General features: G+C 47.6%; 2 long non-coding RNA genes across 7 annotated transcripts in view; one reads left to right on the plus strand and one right to left on the minus strand.

Moving 5' to 3' along the window:
- The first annotated feature begins 1,217 nt into the window (after positions 1-1,217).
- Positions 1,218-21,863, plus strand: part of LOC115347299 — a 51,616-nt gene continuing 30,970 nt past the window's right edge. For all 6 annotated transcript variants that reach the window (XR_003925439.1, XR_003925443.1, XR_005933461.1 and 3 more), the window contains exon 1: positions 1,218-1,355. This is a non-coding gene — a long non-coding RNA (uncharacterized LOC115347299). The remainder of the gene's footprint in view (positions 1,356-21,863) is intronic.
- LOC115347302 lies at positions 6,600-18,622 on the minus strand. Its single transcript, XR_003925448.1, has 3 exons — positions 18,612-18,622; positions 11,920-11,926; positions 6,600-6,699 (listed from the first exon to the last, which is right to left on the minus strand). It is a non-coding gene; the product is annotated as an uncharacterized LOC115347302 (long non-coding RNA).

Genomic DNA, 21,863 nt, shown 5'->3' on the forward strand with positions numbered 1-21,863 from the left:
TTCATCTGCCTCTAGTACACTGAATGAGCGGCCTCTGTCTACCATGTAAAATACTGTTAAAACTGGTGCTCTGCATTTCACCCCCAGGACCCAGACTTCTGAGAGTAGCTTGTCCTGCAAGCTTGGTCCCTCAGCTTTTTAGTGGATTAGATGCAGTTATGGTTAAGAGTGAAGTTTGGTCTCATGTCATTCATTTTAATACTGTGCAGAGCAAGGCAGAAGGCTTCATTGGACTTACAGTAACGGAGAATATTCTGCAGCCAGCATGATTTGGCCAATACCCAAAATATAACACAGAGATCTGACAGTAAGGATTGCAGCTAGAAAATGTGGCATTCGCTTTGGCACAGCTGTCATATTATACTAAGCCAGTTACTTCCCTTTAATCCTAATTAATACTCTCTCTTTCGACTCTGAGCCAGGTTCTCTGGTCAGCAGTAATTCTGGGGGGTCTGCTGCTGCTCTCCCCACAGGAGCCCTCTGTCTTCAGGCAGCCTGTTCCTTTGTGCTCCTTCCATGAAGGAGCAGCTGAAATCATGAATGAAACATTACTGATATTAAAAAGAACTCCTGGCATCCACCCCAGCAGAAGAAATCAACGTATCATTCATTAAAGATATCATACTTATACAGGGAACACATGCTTGCCAGACAGTGCCAGTTTAGGGTTGTCATTAGAGGGAGAAGGAAAGGGAGAGGTCCGTCCCTGCTAAATACAGACTCCTGTCCTGCCTGCCAAAACCATCCCAGCCCCTGGGTTGCCCCAAGGGTGCTTGTTTGTCTCCCATACAGCCTGGGAGAGATGCCACTGGGCCTCTTCCAGCTTGGGCTGCGTTTCAACCCCAAACCGCTAAGTAATGTACAAAGTAAATATATTTCGTGGGACGGAGGGATACAAGCTGAGATCCAGTGTCTAGATGCCATGATCTTTTAGGTTGCACTGATACTCACAGATGTTATTTTATTCCCAGCATTCTTCAAATCTTGTGATTTACTACAGTTTGCAAATGCACACAGTAACCAGAAGTTATTAAATGTAGCTGATTTCAAAGGACAGTATGTCTTTAACAAATGCTATATATATGTTATATAAACATTGCAGATGTTATACCATATATTTTGTAGTTTTAGACTGCTATTAATGGGGACAAAGAACATGTTTGTAGTCTGAGAATACTGAAATGGTTTGGTCTGTGTTTTTTTCTAATTATAGAATTTCATATTTACTCAAATTACATCTCCATGTGCATGTTATGAAATATTTCATTCCAAACACAAGTACAAGATAAATGCCGTTGGAGTGGATGTTGACTTGCATCAAGAAGTCAAAGCAGGCGTGAAGGGAAGAGAGTACGGTATGTCAAACAGCAGTTTTTTAACCATGCAGAAAGTACTGATTAAAAGATGTTGTGTTTGCACTTCAATGGAAAAAACTGTGGGTGTGTGCATGTGATCGACAGTTAGAATATTAGAAATAATTAGAATTAACACGCTTTTTCTTATTTCTTAAAGAACATGTATTTCTGTGGAATGGTACAAGTGCAGGATAATGCTGTGAGTGATGCTGAGCAGTATGCAGTGCATGGCTGGGTGATTTCTTCTGCCCATAGCTTGTAGCCATACCCATCAGGGCACTATTCACAGCTAGCAAGTGCGCTGCAGCGTGTGTTACTGTCACTCAGGGGATGCTCCATCTCACACAAACCTAGCTCAGCCAGGGTTTTCCCATCCCACTCACTGCAGGAGAGGGCTGGTGATTCTTCCTGCAGCTGTAAGAGGTGCTGTGCAGCCTGCACACATCCGTTTTGCCTGTGCTTCTGCCAGAGCCTGGCAGCAAAAGCAAGGGGAGAAGGTAAGCTGGCTGCAGCAGTGTGTGGCAAGCCCAATGTCAATGACAAACAAGGAGGGTCTGGTTTAGTGAGCGTTCCTTGAGCTGCCCTCCTACTACCAACAGCTGAATATCTTCAACACTCCAGCAGCCCAGGACCATCCGGTCCCTTTTCTTGGAACCCACCTGTTGACAAAAACACCCTGAAAACATCTCATTCTGTCTCAGGCTCTCTCACCTGCAGTCCCTTTATGGAGCCCAGCAGTTCTAGCTCATCCACCATTTATTTTGGCACCCAGGGATCTTCTCAGCCCACGCAAAGTGCACAGCTTCCTGGCTGGTAGGTTTTGTGCAGCAGCAGCGTGTTTTACTGTGACTATTGCATGGGGCAAGTTGGGTCGACCATACGTTGGTATCTGTAGCATTATGCAAATTTTTGTGTCTATGAAAGTTACCTAATGAAGTCATGTTCCTTAAATGTCTTAAATGGGGTTTCTCAGAAATTGTCTTTGAGCTGATGCTCACTGCTGTAACCAGCACATGTCCAGGGAGCAGCTTAGCTGTGTGTGCTGCTGAGCAGCCCAGCTGATGGCTGTGGTGCAAAAGCAGCACAGGGGGAGGCACAGCTCCGAAATGCCACAAATCCCAGTGTCTGCGCCTGCTGTGGGGACACTTGAGAAGGACCTTCTCTCAGGAGAACCACGCTTCACCCGGTGAGCAAGAGGACCTGTCTCCACTTCAGCTGTCAACCAAGGAGCAGCAAATCAGTAAGCTGAATAACGAACCTCCAGAACTAGGATTTTTCTGCTCAAGAGTTCTAGAAGAATGTGAAACTGGCACTGCTCAGCTAACTGCAGTGTGGATCTCACTGTGTAAGTCAACACTGATGGCTGAGAAATGGAAGTTGGCAGATATAGCTGAGCCTTTTAAAAGGCTTCAGAGGTAATCCATTGATCTACTGATTAACGTCAAGTTTTTTTACCAAACAGCCTCCTGGGAACTGCATTTGTGTAATTATTCTGTTCCTTTATGGTCTGCAAAATGTTGGGAACAGCAAATACTTTCCAGAAGATTGGAAGTGGTTTTGAGGTCTGATGCCTCTACTGGAAATCTTTGAAATAGTCTGCAAGAATGTGGTTCAAGTGATACAGTCAGCCCCAAGTACCTCGGTTGCCTTCCCCTGAGGAGCTGATAATGACAGCTATTGGAGACACTGTTGGGCTGGATGAACCTCAGACAAATTTCATGTCCCTGTGTCTTCGTCAGCATCTAAAGCCTGAGGCAGTTTCTGTTCTCTAGAAGAGCTCAATACAGAGGAGTCACTTTCATCATCTTGATTTGTGCAGCTTTTTCCCAGTAGAGGTGCAGATCCTTGTGCAGTAACGACAGCTTGCAAAAGTTACTTTTCGTGGAAGCCCTAGAAATAATGAACAGATCTCAATAGTCCAAGGCCATAGGCAAGAGGAGGAAGGAGCAGTGCACTGCTACACTTTATCTTGATTTGCTTTTATTTAGTACATGCCCCCAAAGGCTATCCTTGAACTTTTCCAGTCATTTTGCCTATGACAGCTATCCCAAAAGCAACAAATAGGTCTGGCAAGCATCTGAATACCCTGAAAACCAATGACTTTTATCCAGATCTGGATGAACCCAGGTGTGGCAGATGACTCCTTTGCCCAGTACGGCTGATAAGATGCCTTAAGGACTCTGCACCGAGGAAGAGCAGCAACAATAGGTTCGGATGGCACAAGTAACTTTTGTTCAGCACTTAGCCACATGGATATGTAGCCAGCATTAGTCATCTGAAGTACGCAGAAAGCCTGGTGAAGCTTCACAGGAGAGCTGTCGATGTTCTTCAGAGGTCCCTCAGCAGCATCCCCAAAGAAAACATGGTGAAACGAGTAGTTTAATTCTCGGGCAATAGTTTCTTCTTGCAAGTGAATGCAGCCAGGAGATGAATGTTTGCCATCTGGGAGAAAAACCAGGACTGGCAGTAACATGAAGTCAGGAGAAAAGAAAAAGGAACCGCTCAGTTGAGAGAGGGCCAGAGTACAGAGAGGAGGAGAGGCAGGCAGTGAGTTATCTGTTGTGGTTGTCTCTCATGTCCTTACATAATAATCTAAAACTCAGGAAAGTAAATCACCAAAGCTGCTGCTTGATGCTGTCTTTAGGTGGTAAGGAAAACCGTGGGACCTCTTCGCTGCTTTATTCTGTACAAGTGTTTTTTCAAGGCCCACGCAGATAACTAGTATCTGTAAAAGTAACACGCATTTACTGTGATTTGAAATTAGATTTCTGCCTATATATTTTCCTGCTTTCATGTTTGATGGCCAAGTTTTTATCAGACTGCACAGGCATATACCAGCTTTGGGGTAATTGTGCACCACATTCATACACATAAATATCTGATACTTGTGACACCCTGGGACTGGGGTTGGAGACCTCACTTTAACCTCTAAGATCAGGAGCCCAATTATGGGACTGCTGGGTTATTGTGCAAGCTGGTGCTTGATGAAAAATCAAGCAAATCAAATCAAGAAAATCACATTCTGCGTGAAGTAAAATTAACAGCTGCTAAAACCTCCATGCTGTATATAATGTAGGTTAGAAAGAAATCTGGAATAGCTGGTATGTTACAGTAAACTATAGTTTGTGCTGTTGGGGCTTAAGGACAGCTTGTTACTGCAAATGCTGTTTTTCCCTGGCACACCCTCACTTGCAGTAGAGAGGCAAACGGTAGCAATTCAGCCAAACACAGGTATGTAACACCCCAAAAGCCATGTCACTAAAGACAATGCTGATTGAGGCAGCTTTTAATGAGAAATACAAAGAATTCGATCATTAAAAAAATCTAGCTAATTCACTGTCTAAATTTAGAGTACAGATGAATGAACCAAAAGCTAAGGCAAAAAAGCAAGTTCAAGCCCTTTGTGGGGAGGGAAATGGCCTTTGCTGCTGCCTCCTTAGTATTTCCAATAGCATCCAGGACTGAGTGTGCATCACACACCCAGAAAAAATGGAATATTTCAGTCCTTAACGCAGACTTTTTAAGCTGGAGCATGATCCACTCAGCTGTGGGGGAGATGAGCAGGCCACTGACTGTGCTCGCACCACTGGGGTCCTTGCTGGCTCTCGCCTGTGGTAACAGGCAGCATGGCTTGAGGGAGGGATCTCTAGAGGAGATCTGCACGTGTGGGTCATGGTGCTGGCAACGTGCTCTCTGTCTCAGCTGTCTGTTCCCTCCTGGCCTTCCCCTGGAAGGCCTGGGAAGGCGAGGAGCTGACACCAGGGCCCGTTGGGTTGCTGCAGAACCCTGAAGCTGGGCACAGGCTTTGGAGAGCTTGGCTCGCTGTGTTTTTGCACAGTCCTAGACCGCTCTACGCATTTCTTGGTGCCTGCATGGGCTTTGGGAAGTCGTTCCCTTGCCTTGGGCATGGGGTATGTCAGTGTGTGTTGGCCTGGTAGCGTGGGGGCCGTGTGGTGTCCCCTGGTGAGAGGGTGCCCGCATGGACTGGTCCAAGCGTGTTCCAGCCATCTGCACTCGAGTGCCTAGCCTCGGGCCAGTGGCTGGTACGTCTGGACCCTCTCTACCCTCCCCTCTGGCTTGCGGTGCACGCAGGCATCTCCAAATGCAGCAAGCCTGCAGCGAGCCAAGAGGCTGTTTTGCCTCCGTGCCACGCTGGGATCTGCTGCGGAGCCACTGAGAGCTGTGGGCTGCACCTGGGGGAGGTGGCCCGAGCACACCAGCAGCCTTCCCTCGACATGGCCTGTGATGCCTCTGGGCACATCATGGAGACAAGTGCTGCAGTGATGGTGCAGGACGTGTTGGAGGCGAGGCCCTCCTCCTGTTCATCCAAGCTGCCCTGCTTTCTCCCAGGCCTGTCTCGGTCCAGAACATCAGACCCCTCCAGGAGCTGAGGCTGGTGTGATGGTCCCGCTGCCGCAGCAGGCCCCTTGTTCGCATTTGTCCCTCGTAACCGAGCCCATAGAGCGGACACCTGGGAGCGTGCACTGGGGATGGTCTCATGCTGCTGGGGGATTGGGCTCAGCCAAGCACGATGGTGGGGAGCCGTCTCCCCAAGGGTCCCTATCTCAATGGCCATGCAGAACCGGCACCAGGGCTGCAGGTACGCCCAGCCGCGGCCCCGCTCCTGCCCCCCGGTCCTGGGGACAGAGCGGGCGGAAGGCTCTGTGCAGGCTGGGGGCCGGGCTGCGCTCCCTGTGCCAGCCGGGCAGTGCTGCGCTGGGTCAGGTGCTGGGAAGGGAGCAGGCCTGCGGCCTGGCCCTCCGGGTGCTGGCAGGCTGCTGCACAGACCTGGCCTCTGGGGTCAGCGTGGTGGCCTTTGGGAGTCTGGTGTAACTCGGGGGTCAGAAGATTGATTGGTTGATTTATTTTATTTTTTTCCCCAAGAGAATTTAGAAGGGTGAGGAGAGCGGCGCTGCTGTTGTGCGTGCTGCACGGCTTGTGGGAGGCGGCGGGTGGGGGATTTTGGGCAGCACTGGGGAAGTCCACCTTGCCTCCCTCTCAGGGTCTGTGGTCAACAGTGCTTCAGGGCAGGCCAAAGTGCAGTGTGGGCAGCCCGCCTCAGAGGAAGAAGCGGAGGGACTTTGCAGCTCAGAACCACTTAAGACAAGGCTAACATCATATCCCGTCCTGGTTTTATGAAATCAGATTTTCCACTCCCTGCTCCCTACCCCCCCCCCCCCCCCGATGGATCTTATTCTTACACGTACTTCATCACTGTGTCCTTTCTGTTGTTTTCAGGACTGTGAACCTTTCTGCAGCAAGATTTGAAACAGCCAGATTCCAGCTTAGATCAAAGTCCTTAGGATTCACTGGTGACTTCCAGTAAGACTTCTTTAAGGTATTCCTGATTAACATTATGAAGTCGTTAACTTTTATTTTGGGTGTCTGAAATGCCATAGGAATTTTCTGATGAGGGTACCTTTCAAAAATTGTTACTCTTTAGTGCCCCTTGTTCTTAATTTCCAAAATGACCTGTGTCCTGTAAAAACAATTTTTCACAAAGCTTTGAACATGTTTTCCCATACTTCCTGCGGGTCTCCCTGATCCAAGCTCTGGTTTGGTGTGAATGTTTGAGAAGCTGAAAGAGAAACTGATTGCTTTCTGCATCTCGCCTCCATTTTTCCTCTTGTGCTAAGGGCCATAAAGCAGAAAAGTAATTGAAAAATGGTAGCTTAAGGCAGTGCTGTATATGTACTTGTGAGAGCTGGTTACCCTTCCTCCTTCTTGCCTCTTTACTCTGCTGTTAATGGATTTGGATAGAAAATGGAAGATTTTTGTTTCACTGAGGCAGGCTGGCTGACAGCTCCTCTTGGCACTGTCACTGGCAGCCTCTGCTGGCCCATGAGCTTCTGGCCCCCGGACAGACTGCCTGTCCTGCAGTCACTGCAGCAGCTGACTGCTGGGTGACCAGCTTGCTTTACTTAGAAGGTTGGTACATCCATAGGCTGTAACACGATAAATGGTGAGCAGCTGAACGCCTTGGAGCATGCAAAGAACAGCACAGAGAGGTTGGGTTTTATTGCATTTTGAGCTCTTTCCATAGAAAGCAAAAGAAATACTGTGCTTTTCCTTACTTGTGTGGTCCTGATGCAGAGTATCGAGAGTTGCAAAGAATGATTGAAGCAGACAATGTTTGAAATGTTGAAATGTTTCCTGTCATGGAAAAGATGAACAAGCCAATTCCACATCACCTTTCTTTTCTGAGACCTGTGAGTACTGTCAGTGTGGCTGCTATTTTAACTTATGAGCTGCTGCCCTGTGTGGTATCAACACCATTGCTATGCATGGTCAAGTGTCACCTTCCCAGGAGTGGCATGAAGGCAGTAAGAGGGCATGAGCCTGCCTGGTACTCCCTCTGCCTGTCTCCTGCTCTTCATGTTTTGCTGTACCGCATGCTGCTCAAGCAAAAGCAGGGGCAGGAGAGCACAGAGACCAAAGGTGGTGGCAGAAGAGGAGGGTGTAAAGGGACCAAAGGGAAGAGAAATGTGGGGGCAGAACATAGAGAAGGCCAGGGCACCATCCTTGGTGCCAAAAATCTTTCTGTGGCCGTGGTCAGCATGCTGTGCTGAGGAAAGAGCAGGCCTTCAGAAGCATTCCCTGTCATTCCTGGCTGGTGACAGGCCTGGCCGCAGTAGCCCATACATCAAGCAAGGAGAAGGAGCCATCCCTTCCTCCTCATGGGTTAAGGAACCTGGCCAGCCCTGAAGAAATCTATCCCAGGTGTGTCTCCTGTAGTCAGTTCTGCAGGAGTCAAACCTCCTGCTCTGGCAAGCTCAAAGGGATGTTAGCAAAAGGCTGGTGATAAACTCACCTGATGCAGCTCTGAGCTTTTTGAAGCTCTTGTTCCCGACCAGATGTGATATAAAAGCCTTATTCTACTGATAGATGATGCAGTACTGATAGGTGAAATCTCTGTAAGGATTAAATTGTCAACTAAATTCTGCTTGTGGAGGCCTTACACATGTGGAAGACAGCAGCTATATTTGCTGGAAGCAGCTAGAAGACACAGAACTGTCAGACAGTCTCTTGGCTTCTGATCTGAACAGCTCTGACTTCTTGGATTTTCCTTTCCTTTTGCTTTCTGGGAGCAGAAGCTTCTCGCCGCCACGCTCAGCCACCAGGAGCTGCTCTTCCCAAGACTGATGGGACCTTAACATCAGTAGAGTTGCTCTGTCTCCACTCTGTTTGCCCCTTATTATTGGTTTGCCCCTTATTATCCAGCTTGCTTAGTAGTGATGCAGCCAAAAGCTTTCTACAGCTTGGTACCTCTTGGAAGTCTCCTAAAGCACATGGGCCAGATACTTCAGGAAGAGCAGCAGTGATTCAGTGCTGAAGCTAGCAGAGCCTGCCTGTACTTTATATTAGAGCTTGTTCCTCTTGTGTGTGCATGCACTCATGCATATCTCCTCTTCAGCACTTTATCTCCCTCTTCTCTTTAGTGCTTTATCTCACTTCTGCTCTTTAGTGCCCATTATCTCTTGTCAGCTATCTGCATTACAGAGTGTAGGACACTGTTTAGGAGGAGTGCTGTGAATCAACCTTGTCTGTCATCTCCAAGAGTGCTATGCATGTGTGGGTGATGCATGTTTCATGTGAGTGTGCTTCTCCTCCTAGGGCAGTAGAATATATACATGATCTTGCTGCTGGCTAGTGTAGCACATCACATACTTTGGTCTTCCCATCTCTGCTTGGGTTGTTTTTTGTAGACAACTGAAGGTAAGTAGCCTGCCTGCAGTCTGTCTGCAGTTCCGCTGTCCTGATTCGCTTTCCTCTGTCATTCATTAATGGGTGAATACCTTATGCAAGCACTACTGATTAGCTTCATAACCACCTCTCTGTAAATCATTTTCCATGTCTGGTTGTAAGTAATATCTGCGTGCTTTGTTCATCTTCTGCGTAATGACCCTGGTTCTCCTCCTGTTTCTCAGTAGCGTGGTTCCACTGCATGCAAGAAAATTATGCAGTGGTCAGTCTGGAGTGAGCAAGGAAGACTGTCCCCAGGTGGTTTTATGTTCTTCATAGATACCTGAAGTAACCAGAGAAAGTGGCTGGTGTCCAGAATATGCACATGCAAGTGTGTGACAAATGAACCATTTGTCCATTTTCTTGGTGAATTAAGTAAAGTAGTTGTACCCAACCAGGCAGTGTGCTGGTGAAGGACCCTCCTGCGTTCCTGTGGCTGCAGGAAACTTACCTGCTAAAATGGGAGCCTGGTGGACAGAGCCCAATCTGATTTTTGTCCCCAGTGTCACGTTATTGCTTGTGGACTGCTGCCTTCGGCCTGTGGTTGCAAAAGATGAATAGCTGGCAGGAAGGTAGCAAGTATCTGCTACTTAAACATACATTGCCTAATGGCTGTCTTCCCAGTGCCCAGATGTATGGCTTGCTCTAGGACGCTGGGACCTCCCTCTCTGCTGCGGTAGACACTTCTATTATTAGCTCAGTGGCAGCTTTCCATATGCCAACACTCGTGACTGCAGGACTGTTTAATTTTCACTTCTCTGAAGTATTTAATTTGTCAGCTGTTGGCTTCTAGTCATTAAAGACCAAATGCCAAAGTCCTTGCCTAGATTTTTGCTCTGTTAGGGCTGAAGTACGGATCCTGTCTGAACAGACCGTTATATCTATGCAGAATCAGAGGCAGGATAAGGTCTTAAATCCAGAAAGTCAGTCACTACTAGGCTAATCAGTAGAAAACCACCATCTTCAGAGATGAGTGTCTAATCTCCCTTTTCTGTTAACTTCTATTCAGAGAAATGAAAAATCAGTTCTGCTAACAGTACTGCCCGCTTGCGTTTCAGTGCCTGACTGTGAAGATGTGGTGCGCAGTTGCCAGTGCCTGTCTGCAGGTGCTGGCACTTCTCTCGTGGCTGAGGATAGCTGCTGCTGTGAGAGAATCACCCAGCAATTCACTGCTGGGGGCCTCCCTTTAATTATTGAATGCCAGAATAGATGTATATTGAATTACCTTGCTGGCAAATATCATCTCCAGCATCTCATGTAACTCTACAATATTCTCAGTCTTCCTGCTTTCATAACATAAAATCTTTCTTCAAAGAATCTAAAAAAAGTAAAAATACATTTTATATATTGCTTATATAGCAGTACATGCTTCCAGAGAGTAACAAGTTGTACACTGGCTTTGAAGATAGCCTTCCTTGGCAGTCAGTAGCATGTGATTGCTCTTGTTTAAAGTCAAGCCTGCACTTGAATGTGCAGCAGAACGTAACAGGATGGTGCATGGTGCATTATCAAGACAGCTACCCCCTCCCCCAAAAAAAAAACCAAAAACCAAAAAACAAACAAAAAAACCAAGAGAGAGCAGCCTAATTTTGCTCTCACTTCTCTGAAATATTGAATTTGTCAGCTGTTGTTGAAGATCTGGCTGACATGTCTTGAGGAAACTGCAGCCTGTAGTTCTGGTCCTGTGGTGCATGACACTAGGAAGGCTGCCTGTGTCTGTGCAGGACCTTACTGAAGTCATTTGCAGTAGCACATGAAGATGGGTGGGGGGGGGAATCAACATAATGCATTTATCACTTTTGCCAGCTTTCAGAGATGCAAGTAAATGCCAGTGTTCCCCCCTCATCCCTCCTCCTCTGTCCCACTGTTACATACAGATTGCAGGTGTTAGATCCGCAAGCAGTTGTTGAGAAATTGGCTGCAGATCCCTTGACGTTTAGTTCTTGTAAAATCCTCTGGATAATGTAGTTTTCAGTGCTCGTGGATATGATACAATTTTTATATACATTCTCTCTAAATGTGGCAAGCAAAATACGTCATTCCTTATTTTGCAAGAGAAATAAAACAAGCTTTCTCATTTCCCAAACTGTGCTGAATTCCATGTAATCCTGGTAACAATGTACAAAAGAAAGGAAGAATATTACACAATGCTTAACTGGAAGGAAAGGCAATACTGTGGTTAATCAAAAATTTTTGTAATTTAGAAGTTTCAGAGAATTTCATGCTGCTGAATGATGTCAGGCAGGCAGCCTTGGAGCCCAAGATCCCTCCTTTGTAACCACCACAGCTATGTCACATGTAGCAGCCCTAGCAGGTGCTGACAGAATAATTACAGCGCTCGAATTTGTAATACTGCAGGCATTAGTGGACTCTTGAAGCTGGTGAAAGGAGAGCTCCATCTACTGTTGTACAAAGAGAAGGCAAAAATAACTAGAATGGCCTCCCTCCCTCCCTCCGCCCCCGAGAAGCTACTGGACACTCTTTTTCTTCAGCCTTCTATCTGCTCTTTCCTTTTCTCTCTCTAAGCCAACAGTATCTGTCGCCTTGCCATGCTCTGCCCTTGCTGTACTGATGAGGGACTTTTTCCCAGCATGCAGTTAACTGCCATTGTTCCCTGGAAGCACATGCCTGCGGGGACTTCATCACTCCGATCCCTATCAGTCCTTGCTGGACACCGCATTCCTTTAGGATAAAGCTTTAGAAGGGCTTTTGTGTGAGCCATCAATGAGGGAAACAGCTCCCAGAGCCCCAAGAGCCCAGCATCGCTCAGCCTAATCCAGAGCCTGGGCCTAATCCAGATGTGCTGCGCTAAGGCAGTGACTGCTTTCCTTTTCTTTACTAGCTTGCAAGGACATTTTGCAAATTCTTTTTCGTTAATTCTTCCAAAAGCTCTTCTTCCTCTCCAGAGCAGAATGGCATAGGAGTTTGAGCTAAATCTTTAAATGGGATACAGAGTTTTTCTGGCATTTGTGTATTTTCAACACAGTCTTAACTCTCTGGCTGGAGCAGACCACCACGTTGGGGACAGCGAGTCGGAGGCAGTCGCTGGGGCTGACAGGGGCAAGGCTTTCCTCCCCAGGGGGACGTGGACCCCCCATGGCAGCAGACACAGGAGAGGTGAGGGGCTCGCCTGTTGCTTTCTGGAGGAGCAGCGAGGACAATGGGGTGGATGGTCCCACGTTCCCCAGAGCTTGTGCCCACAGGGGTGGAGTCCACAGGGGAAAAAGGATTTGTGCCCAATTAGGGTCTAGTGTGCAGTGGAAAGTGGAGCTCAGCTCTCAGCGAGTGCTTCTGGTGCAGCACACAGGGCTCGGCTCTTCTCGGGTGACCTGCAGCAGCCAAAGTGCTCCCCTATGTAGATGTACTGAGGTTTAGCAGTAAATGCACTTGCATTACATTAAAATTACTTTCTGAAATATATTTGTCAGTTTTCTTGTTTTCCTTAATTAAAATGAGCCCATTTCACCATATACCTGCCCATTCACGTGCATCTCTACATGCATATCTGACCGTGACTGCCGTCATATTTGGGTCTGTGTAATGATTGTTGTCCAGAGTCTGGAAATAGTTGTGCACATCCACAGTTGTGTGCGGGAAAGGAATCCTGTGCAGTGCAAACTCTGCATAACCTTCGTAGTGTCTGGAGCAGCAGTAAAGAATTTGGGATTGGGAACTCACTGCATTGTTATTTATTGGTATTGCATTCCTAAGAGGACAAACCAGGGCCTTGTTGTGCTAGGTTTTGGAATTTAAAAAAGCCTTTGCTTTAATGAATTTACAGCCTAAGTGGCACTGTTCTGTTCTCGATTACAAGTTGTTTTTCAGAAAACAAGTCCGTATATTAAATTAAAATCTCTCCTAAAATAGAAATTTTGTCTAGAAAAGTCCCTCTGTGCTTCCATTCTTAGTATAAAACAAATTTATTTACTTCTGTAGTTGAAATTGCACATTTTAAAGAAGAACATAAAGTTTCTTTAATTTTGTTTGATGTTGTTTGTCTAGTTTTGTATGACAGTTGGGATTATGTGACCATCTTGTGTCAGTTCATTTAAATTGATGTTTCAGTTTCTTATTTATTATCACAAATTTTATTGATTTGTTAGCAGTAATACCCAAATTTACAATGCCTGAAAGGAAAGGCTGCAGTGTGAACTCACCTATAACGCTCAACATAGGAAAAATCACACAGAAAGCAACCGAAGATGGCCAGGTTCACAAGCGCTCCTGTTTGTCTGTGTGTCTGTCTGTCTGTCTCTGTGTGTCAGATTGTTTTGATTGTTTCTTATACCGTGGTGCAAACATAAAGTAAGCCTTTTTTTCCAAAAGCTCGGAAGTGACTTAGTAGTGTAAGAATCTGCTGAGAAGTGTATTTGAAAATCTCAGCCATTCTCAGGGCAATGGTGAGCAATACAAATTTTGCACAAGCAAGTGATTTGTGAAGATGGGTATCTTGGAAAGAAAATGTAGAAGGAAATCACGCAGGGATGTGGGGCAGGTGGATTCACGGAGCCAGTGAGTTAGAGACTTTTACAAAGCCACCTTGTTCTTTTCCTGGTTTCAGTGGGCTCTCATTTAACAAGGAAAGTAGCTGGAAAAATTACCCAGAAATATTTGACCTTCAAAAAGGCCTCTAAGGCACAATTACCTGATGTTCACTGAACTGGTTCACGTGGTTCCCGCAATGATTTTCTAGGTTCGCTCATGTGTGAAAAGGGGTCTGATTGTATGGAGAAGGGCAAATGAGAAAAGAAACTTCAGGAAGGAGAGAAATATGCCAGGGAATTTTACTGGTTATGTTTGCTTCAAGGGAAGGAAAGGGCAAATAAATGTAGCCAACTCAAAGTAGGTTTTTGGCTTTAAGCTTCAAAAGCAAGTAAATAGGAGAGATCTGAGGTATTAACAGCACTCGAGATAAGCTGTTTCATGGAGTTAGGTAGGAACTGTAGAACACATCACACTTAGCTTTCTTAGCCAGATGACAAATTCTTTTTTTTCCCCCAAGTACAACAAAAATATAACAAAAATCCTTTTTTCCCCCAGTGCCTTTTCTTTCCTTCTACCCTTGGTTGCCCTGCACACAGGAGATCACTTGGCTGTCTGGCCACCAGTGTTCACGCCAGCGTCCGGCCGTGCCCTCTCTGCAGAGTTTCAGGTCTTTCCACTGCATGCTCCTGACACTGGAACAAAGCAAGTGAGTTATCTAGGGCTGCAGTCTCTATTAGGCTTTAGGGAAAATAGTTTTTTAAGGAGATAATTCCATGGTTGGCACAAAAGTGCCTCTCCCATGCACTCTTTTCAGTGGAAGGTATAACCAGGTGCACATAAAAGTATGCCTTCAATAGTTTAGTATTGGCAGAGACACAAAGCAGCATTTTACGTGCTGCCCCTCTGCTCTGAACTGCCAGCAGAATTGCATGGGTGCAGAGAGAGGGGCCTTCATATGGTGTGAAAACAGCAACACCTGAAAACTTGAAGACTTCTTGAAACTAGGGAATTGGATTTCCATCTTTGATGAGAGAGCACAGTGCACAATAGGTAGTACATTTGTATGGAAGAAAATTATTTTAAATAATCTTGGAACTTAAAGACTTTCATGAACAAGAGCAAGTAGTCAGTACCCTTTCTCTCTGCATTGTCTAACAAAAGGAACAAATTCTCTGAGACAGGGTAGAAAGACAAGAGCATCAATGTGATAATTGTAAAACAAACAGTTTTTAATTATTTGATCAAGTATCTTTGTGGGGAAAAAAAATCAATTTCACATTTGAAATAGTGGCTTGAAAATTCAAACTCTAAATCCAGGCAGGTAGCAATCAGAATTTTTGAGTACTCCAGTCTTTCAGTCTTGCGTTATGAAATAGCAGTAACCTCCAGTATCCGTGGGACATCATAGCCTGTTCTGCCTGAGAAGTCCTTTGAAGACACATTTTGACTGTGTCCCACTGTGGTCTGCAGCATTTATCTGATTTACAGTTGAAATCTTTCTCTTTGGGGATTTTAACCATGGTTTACTAAGGATGAGTGGGCTGATACTCCAACGCATGGCATCGGCACCTGGAACAGCAGATAGGTGTCTAAATCCCAAATCAAAGGTGAAGGTGCCCCGTGATTGTAGCGTCCGCCGGTGTGGCTCCTGCGGCAGTCAGCACACACCAGGATGTACGGCTCTGCCACGGCACACCTTGCATCGCCCAGCCCTCTTCCCGCTGGGACTCGCGCTCCTGGCTCTTCTCTGCATCTCTCTGCTAGGTCAAGACCCTCGAAGTTCCCAGGGCAAGACAGCCCAGTGCTGCAGACCTGCAGCGGGTGTGCTGCAGTTTGTTTACCTGGTACTTGCAGCGCTCAGCCAGGGCGTGGGAAAACCCAGGATCCCATTTCTCCTGTGGCTGGGAGGGCCAAGGTCTTCTGGGCAGGGCTGGTTTGCATGATCCAGAGGAGGAGACACCGTCGCTGCAGTGCACACTGTCCGCTTTGCGCAGATAACAAAGCTGTCCACAGGGCCAGACGCAGCAAGCAGCAAGACCCCCGGCACTGCCGCAGGGCTGCTGGTGGCTTTGCCCCTGACGCCGAGCCCCAGTGGCAGTGCCGCTCCCAGCGATGCTGTGGTGCTCAGTGGAGCACCTCCGGCCAGGGGCTGCGTGCTGCACAGCCGCTTGCTTTAGCACTGAGGCACAACTGGAGTGCGCAAGTTGTGGGGCTTGAGGCCCTTCGGACAGAGGCTTAATAATTAGATCCCTGCTTGCTGATGATGAGCTCTATCTAACTAGTGGGTCAGTGGGCAAAAGGAGTTTGGCTGTAGACTGAGGCCCCCACCTCCAGGAGACAGTTCTTGGCTGTGAATGATGCCGCCATGGGAAGCAGGAGTCCGTGGTGGCAGGTGGGCAGGGACACGGTGAACTGTGGAGCGGGTGTCTGAGCACAACTACCCTGAAAGGCTGGAACTATTGCACCTTTCTTGTTGACATGAGATTGTTCCACTTGGCGCTACGTGGGGTCAACATGCCAAGTTTAACTTTGGACCCAAAGTGTTAGACTCATGTTTCCACAGAATTTGGGGACTTTGGAAATGTTCTGTTGTTTTTCAGCACGAGCTCATGAACTTGGAATAAAATTGTCCTTTGGGGACAAAACAAAACGAAACAGATGAAAAATAAGTGCTCATCTAAGGTCTGAAGGGTGAGGTGGTCTCAAAGTGGTGGTCTTTCATCTGTTTGTTTTCCTTCATCAAGTTCAGGAGCAACTCTGAGCAGGATTTGTCTCAGTTTATGGAGGCAGAAAAGAATCATATGTTACAAATATAAGAAGAACCCTGAATAAGAAGATATTTTCAAAAAGCCATTTCTTTTCCTAGACAAGACATCCAGATCAAAAATGAATGGCGATTCAGGAAAGTGCTCAAGCACATGGTTACAACAACAGCTCCTAGACTCCCTCTGACAGCAGCTCCACTGGAAGGCCAGTTTAGTTTCAGCTTATAGCAGCATAAATACAGGATGATGTGGAGTTCATCAGGCTCGTGCCTCCTCCTTTTGGAGGCTGAACAATGTGCACGCATCCACGCTCCTGAATTCATGTGTGTTCTGGCAATTTGTTTGCCTGATCCTTAAATTTATGTGTTCATTTTGGTCTACACCAAGTGCACCAAGCTCTGCCAAGCCTATGGCAGTTAGCTGTGGGCCACAGATGGATGCCTCAACTTACTGGACAGACTGCGTGGAAGTTTTCTGCCTTCCTGCAATGCCTGCTGCTTGTTAACAGCTGATCCTGAAAAGGAGCTGACATAAGGGCACTGAGGAGTATGGCTTTACAGAAATGCACTCCCTGCATTTCTGACTAGAGGGTATGTGCTGAGTAGTTAAACTATGGCAGAGAGACTGAAATATTTGAGAGGTTTCTACTGAGGCCTGCTTTTAACTATCTGTAGCCCTGTTTGGAAAAGGGCTGTAGTTAGTACATGCTTTTAGCTTGAATTTGCACTTCTTCACTCTGGGAGGAAGAATGGAAGAAATGTTCTGAGAGCAAATTCCATGTACGTCTTCTGCCATCTGCTAATAGCATGTGTGAGCAGCTCTGCTGCCAGAAACCGAGGAACAAAGATAACATCGTTGTGGAGAAAATTGCACTGCTCTGAAAATGAGACTCATTCCAGATGACTTGATAGCTCAGCACCCGCTGGGGCCAAGTCTGGGGCCAAGTTCTGCTCACCAACACTTGCATAGACTCAGGATAATGTCGCTCAAACTAGCATGAGCTAGGGGCAACGTTGTTCCTGCTGAGCCTAAAGAGCAAGTAAGTTTTATAATCCATTTAGTATGATGGTCTTCTTGGAATCCCAGAAATGAACTTATTTAGGGCTGGTGGAAGGACAAAAGCTGAAGAGCTTCTCAACTGAAACCACATGCAGGCAACTTGCAGAAAAAAAAAGTGGGGAGTCCAGACAGCAGTGAAACACTGAGGAAACTGTCAGAGTTAACCTTCCCATGTCTCTTTTTGTGTCAGGTCATATTTGTGCAACGCATGTGTCAGTGCACCCTTTAACGCTGCAGCAACGGCGACGGGATCCAAGCTGTCCCAGTCCCAAAGCGTGAGTCCCTGTGGGAGCGGTCGGAGCCACACGCCTGCAGCCAGCAGCGTGCCGGGCTGCCTCCCTCCTGCTGCGCAGCAGGTACGCAGGGCAAGGGATACCCGTGATACCCGTGAAAAACACGACTTACAGGTGTGAATTCTGAGCTCTAATGCAGTCTCTCTCCCCGCCATGCAGCTGGCATGGTAAAGTCAACAACACAGAAAAATTCTGTGCGGTACGGTTCTTCAAACCCCTCTGTTGTGCACTGGTTTGCAATGGCTGGGTAGCAGATGAGACTGGTTATTGGGAAGGAAAACGATGAAACATAAATCATGCAGGTAACATGGCAAAAAAGGTCTAAAAATGACAACAGGATTTTATTTGTTTGGTACAGCCTGTTAGAAAAGGCCCTGGTAAATAGCTCTGTCTGTAATTCTGCTTGCAGTCAGCTCAGCTTCATCCTCCTCGAGGACTTAGCCTGTGATGTTTCAGAAAAATGTTATTAACAGATCTCACAACTGTATAAATTTCAGTGTGGAGCTGGTACAAGGACAGTCTGGTTGCTCTCAAAGCAGTCCTCTCAAAGGCAGAACGAAGAGGAAAAAGGTCTGCATTTTGCCTTAGCAGACTGGCGTGCATATTTGTACCATTACTGCCGGAGCAGGAGGGGACATGAAATACAAGGAATGTTTCTGCATGGCTCACACTTTTTTGTGGCCCCTTTTTCTGCTTGGAAAGCTTCCTTTGTTTTTCAGTGGCATCTGTAGGGCTGGAAACTGGCACCGAGTTTCCAGCTTGATGTTACATTATGAAATAGTTAATAACATTTTTAGGAAGAGAGGGAAGCTGTTTATAAGCAGCTTTTGTGTCTTTCATGTTTCTTATTTCCCTGTTAGTCTTAGAGTAATTGTATTTGTGACAGTGCTAGATGAATGCAGGAACGGCACTAGCTGGAGTAATGTGGTTGCTGCAGGTCTCCACGGTGTGATCTAACATGCTGGCACTGGTTCTCTGCTCCCTGGACACCCAAATTTCTGGGTGGGTCAGGTAGCGATGACATATGTGCAGGGAATGCAAAGTTTCTACCAAAGATGTGTAAGCTCCTGATTCTTGCATCACTCCTAAAATCCTACTACAGAGTTTCTCAGGAAAGTTCTTACCTGTGTTATTACATGTGTTGATGAATCTCACATTCCTTCTGGACCTACAAAAAGTTCTTTGGCTGAAATTCTCTCTGTGAGAGATGCAGATTCTTCATTCCAAAATGATGACATGTTCTTCTCGGCAAAACCAAATGGTCTGGTGACAAGAAGGCACTAAGCAAATCCCCCAGATCTGAAGATGTCTTTATTTTTTTATTCAAAGCAAGCAGTCATGTCCCTGGAGAGGTGAATTCTTGCGTCTACTCTCCATCCTCTTGGTGCTGAGAAGTTGCCTTTTGAAGGACCCCAACCCTTTATCGCAGCAAGCCCCAGGCCCACTGTGAGGGAGGGACAAGCCAGGCAGGTGGAGGGGGGGCCGGTGGCGTGCACGAGGGGCACGGTGGGAATGAGCAGGGCCAGGCAGCCATGGGAGAGGTAGCAGCTGCCACCACGGATGGAGTCTGGAGGCCACTGTGAATGTCAAGGGGCAAAGAAAGAAGGCAAGAAACGGCACAATGGAGGAGAAAGAGGGGAGAAGAGGGCAAGGAGGAGAGGCAGAAGGAGCACTGTAATCTTGGGTGAGGAGAGGCGCCAAGGAAAGGAACGTGGTCATCATGACATGAAAACTGTCCTCTGTTGATGTTGTCCAACCTTTCAGGCTTCACCCCTCCTCTTTGTGCCAAGGCTTTCCCATTCCTCCTCTCCTAGAAGCTGTCCCTAGTCCTCCACCTGGGCTTACTTACCAGAGCTGAAAGGATGTGCTGTGTCACCAGTTAAATGCACATCCATCCCTCAGTCAGCCTTTTCTTCATCTATCTACCGCCTACTTAATATGGGCAAAGGCAAAGGAGGCTAAAGGATATTAACAACTGTTGAACTCCCAGGTAAATCTGCTAGTTTGGAAACTAATATAGTGGCAGAGTATACTAGGTGTGCAGCTCTTCAAAGTAAACATCCATTTACAGCAGGATCATAAAAATCTTTGAGGCACTCAACAGCAAGTTGCCTGTGGCTTTTCACCCTTGTATCTCCAGGAGTTATTGCTCAATGAGGGAGTATGTGGTGTTTTGTGTGAACCGAGATGTAATTGTGAGCAGCGACTTAAATAGCCCTAATTATGTTTAGAGAAGGCTGTTCCCTGAAAGCAGCTAAAACCTGTGAATAAACATATTGCCACAGGTGACCACCTGATCTATGCATGTGGACCTAAAAAAAGCCAGTTTGCTAAGTTTAAATACCTCAAAGTAAAGCTGAGCAGACACCAGACGCCAATAGCTGTGCCTGCTCCATACACGCTACCAAAAGCAGCATTGTACAGGGGCTTTGTAGTGGAGGAGAGTGCAGCTCAGGTCCTTGTGGCATTGCAGACAACCACATAATGTTTAGCCAGCCTGTAATGCACTCCTGAGGGGACTAGTGGGCTTAAAATACAGGCCTTTAAATACCACATGGGCAAAGAAAGATGAAGAAGTGACTAGGCCCCATGAATAGGGGGGATGGAGAAACTCAACGGCTTATTTTGCTTAATCCTTTTGCAAACACACTCAATGTCTCCTGAAGTCCGGTGGCAGCCCCTGCCTGCGTGAGCGCTGCCCCGTGCAGCCGGCCCGGAGCTCCATGGGGACGGCGGGCACCCGCTGACGGGACTGGGTGGACGCAGCCTCGTCGCCAAAGTTACCCCCTCGTGAGTAACGCCCCGAGGCTGTAAGACCCTGCGGGGCACCTGAAGACATGCACTTTCTTTCTCTGGACAGGGTCTCTCTCTCTCCACCAAAGGCACCCGCCCGGGAGCCAGGAACATGGCTTAAGTGGCCATCGGCCCCCCAGCTGTGCCTGAGTGTTGGGAGGATCCAGAAGACTCGGGCAGTACATTCGCTCCGCAGCTCAGCCGTGTGTCCGGGAGGTAGGGCTGGACAGCAGGAGCCCTCTCCAGCCTCCTGGTAAAGCTTGGTGCTTCAGGCGGGGCAGAACCCCGTCCTGCTCCAGACCACCTTGGCATGTACCACCAGCCTGGAGTCTGGCCCGCAGAGAGGGCTGGGACCTGCTCGGCTCTGCTGAGCCCACCGCCTGGCCAGAGAGGCCAGCAAGCACCGGGGGGACATGGAGGAACAGTGATGTCCCGGCATTTGTCGGCAGCAGTTGGGCAGTGAGCTGGCGAGCAGGGCTCAGCCCACAGGAGCCAGCTTCCAGCTTGGCTGTGGCCCTACACTGCCAGGATTTTTGAAAGAGAAAGTCCGTGGCAGAGGGGACAAATGTGAAGCTGTTTAATGTCTGTGAGGGTTGAAGAGTTCACGGTGACAGCTGAGATAACGCCGAGCCTGGCTCCGGGCCCCAAGCCTGCTCCTCCTCTGGGAGCGAGCGCCCAACTGCCTCACCCCACCATTAACCACGTGTGGCTTCAGTGTGACTTAAAATTAACAGCTATGCCTAAAATCGGTACATAATTATTATATATTATGACATGGAAGTACAATAGGTCTAGAAATAAACTCTGCCTTTTTGAATTAAGCTGGTGGCTCTCTGAACAGCTAGAAAAAATTTCTTAATATTCGTGGTAGTCAGTCACGTTTTCTTCCTCTTTGTTCTGTTTTGATCAGTAATTGCTCTCAGCACTCCTTGTGCACAGCCGCAGGAGGAGGCGTGCTCAGAGCCCCTTCCCCGGGCACTCAGTCCTGCTGGCAGTGCCGGAGACACTGAGGAGACGCCGCCTCCACCGCGGCTCCTCTGGGCAGACAGCGGCGATGCCAACTGCCTCGCAAGAAGCTCCTGGCTTCGCCCTGTACGAGGCAGGTTCGCCTTGTGCGCAGCACCTACCCATTTCGGCACCAGCCGCCTCGCCATCGGCCTAGGCTTATAGCCTGGGTTGCCACAGCCTCTTTGGGGGCTCCTGCCCCACGCCCCCCCCAGACAGGTGCCAGCTCCTGCTGCTGCTTTCTTCACTGTGGCACTGGCGGGATGTTTCCATGCCAAAGGTCCTCCTCACCTCCCAGCTTTTCCCCTTCTCCCTCACCTCCCCGTCTCTGAATGTTTCTCTGCATCGCTCCCCTCTTGGTGTCA

The sequence above is a fragment of the Aquila chrysaetos genome, chromosome 10, assembly GCF_900496995.4.
Source record: "Aquila chrysaetos chrysaetos chromosome 10, bAquChr1.4, whole genome shotgun sequence".
Lineage (NCBI taxonomy): Eukaryota > Metazoa > Chordata > Aves > Accipitriformes > Accipitridae > Aquila > Aquila chrysaetos.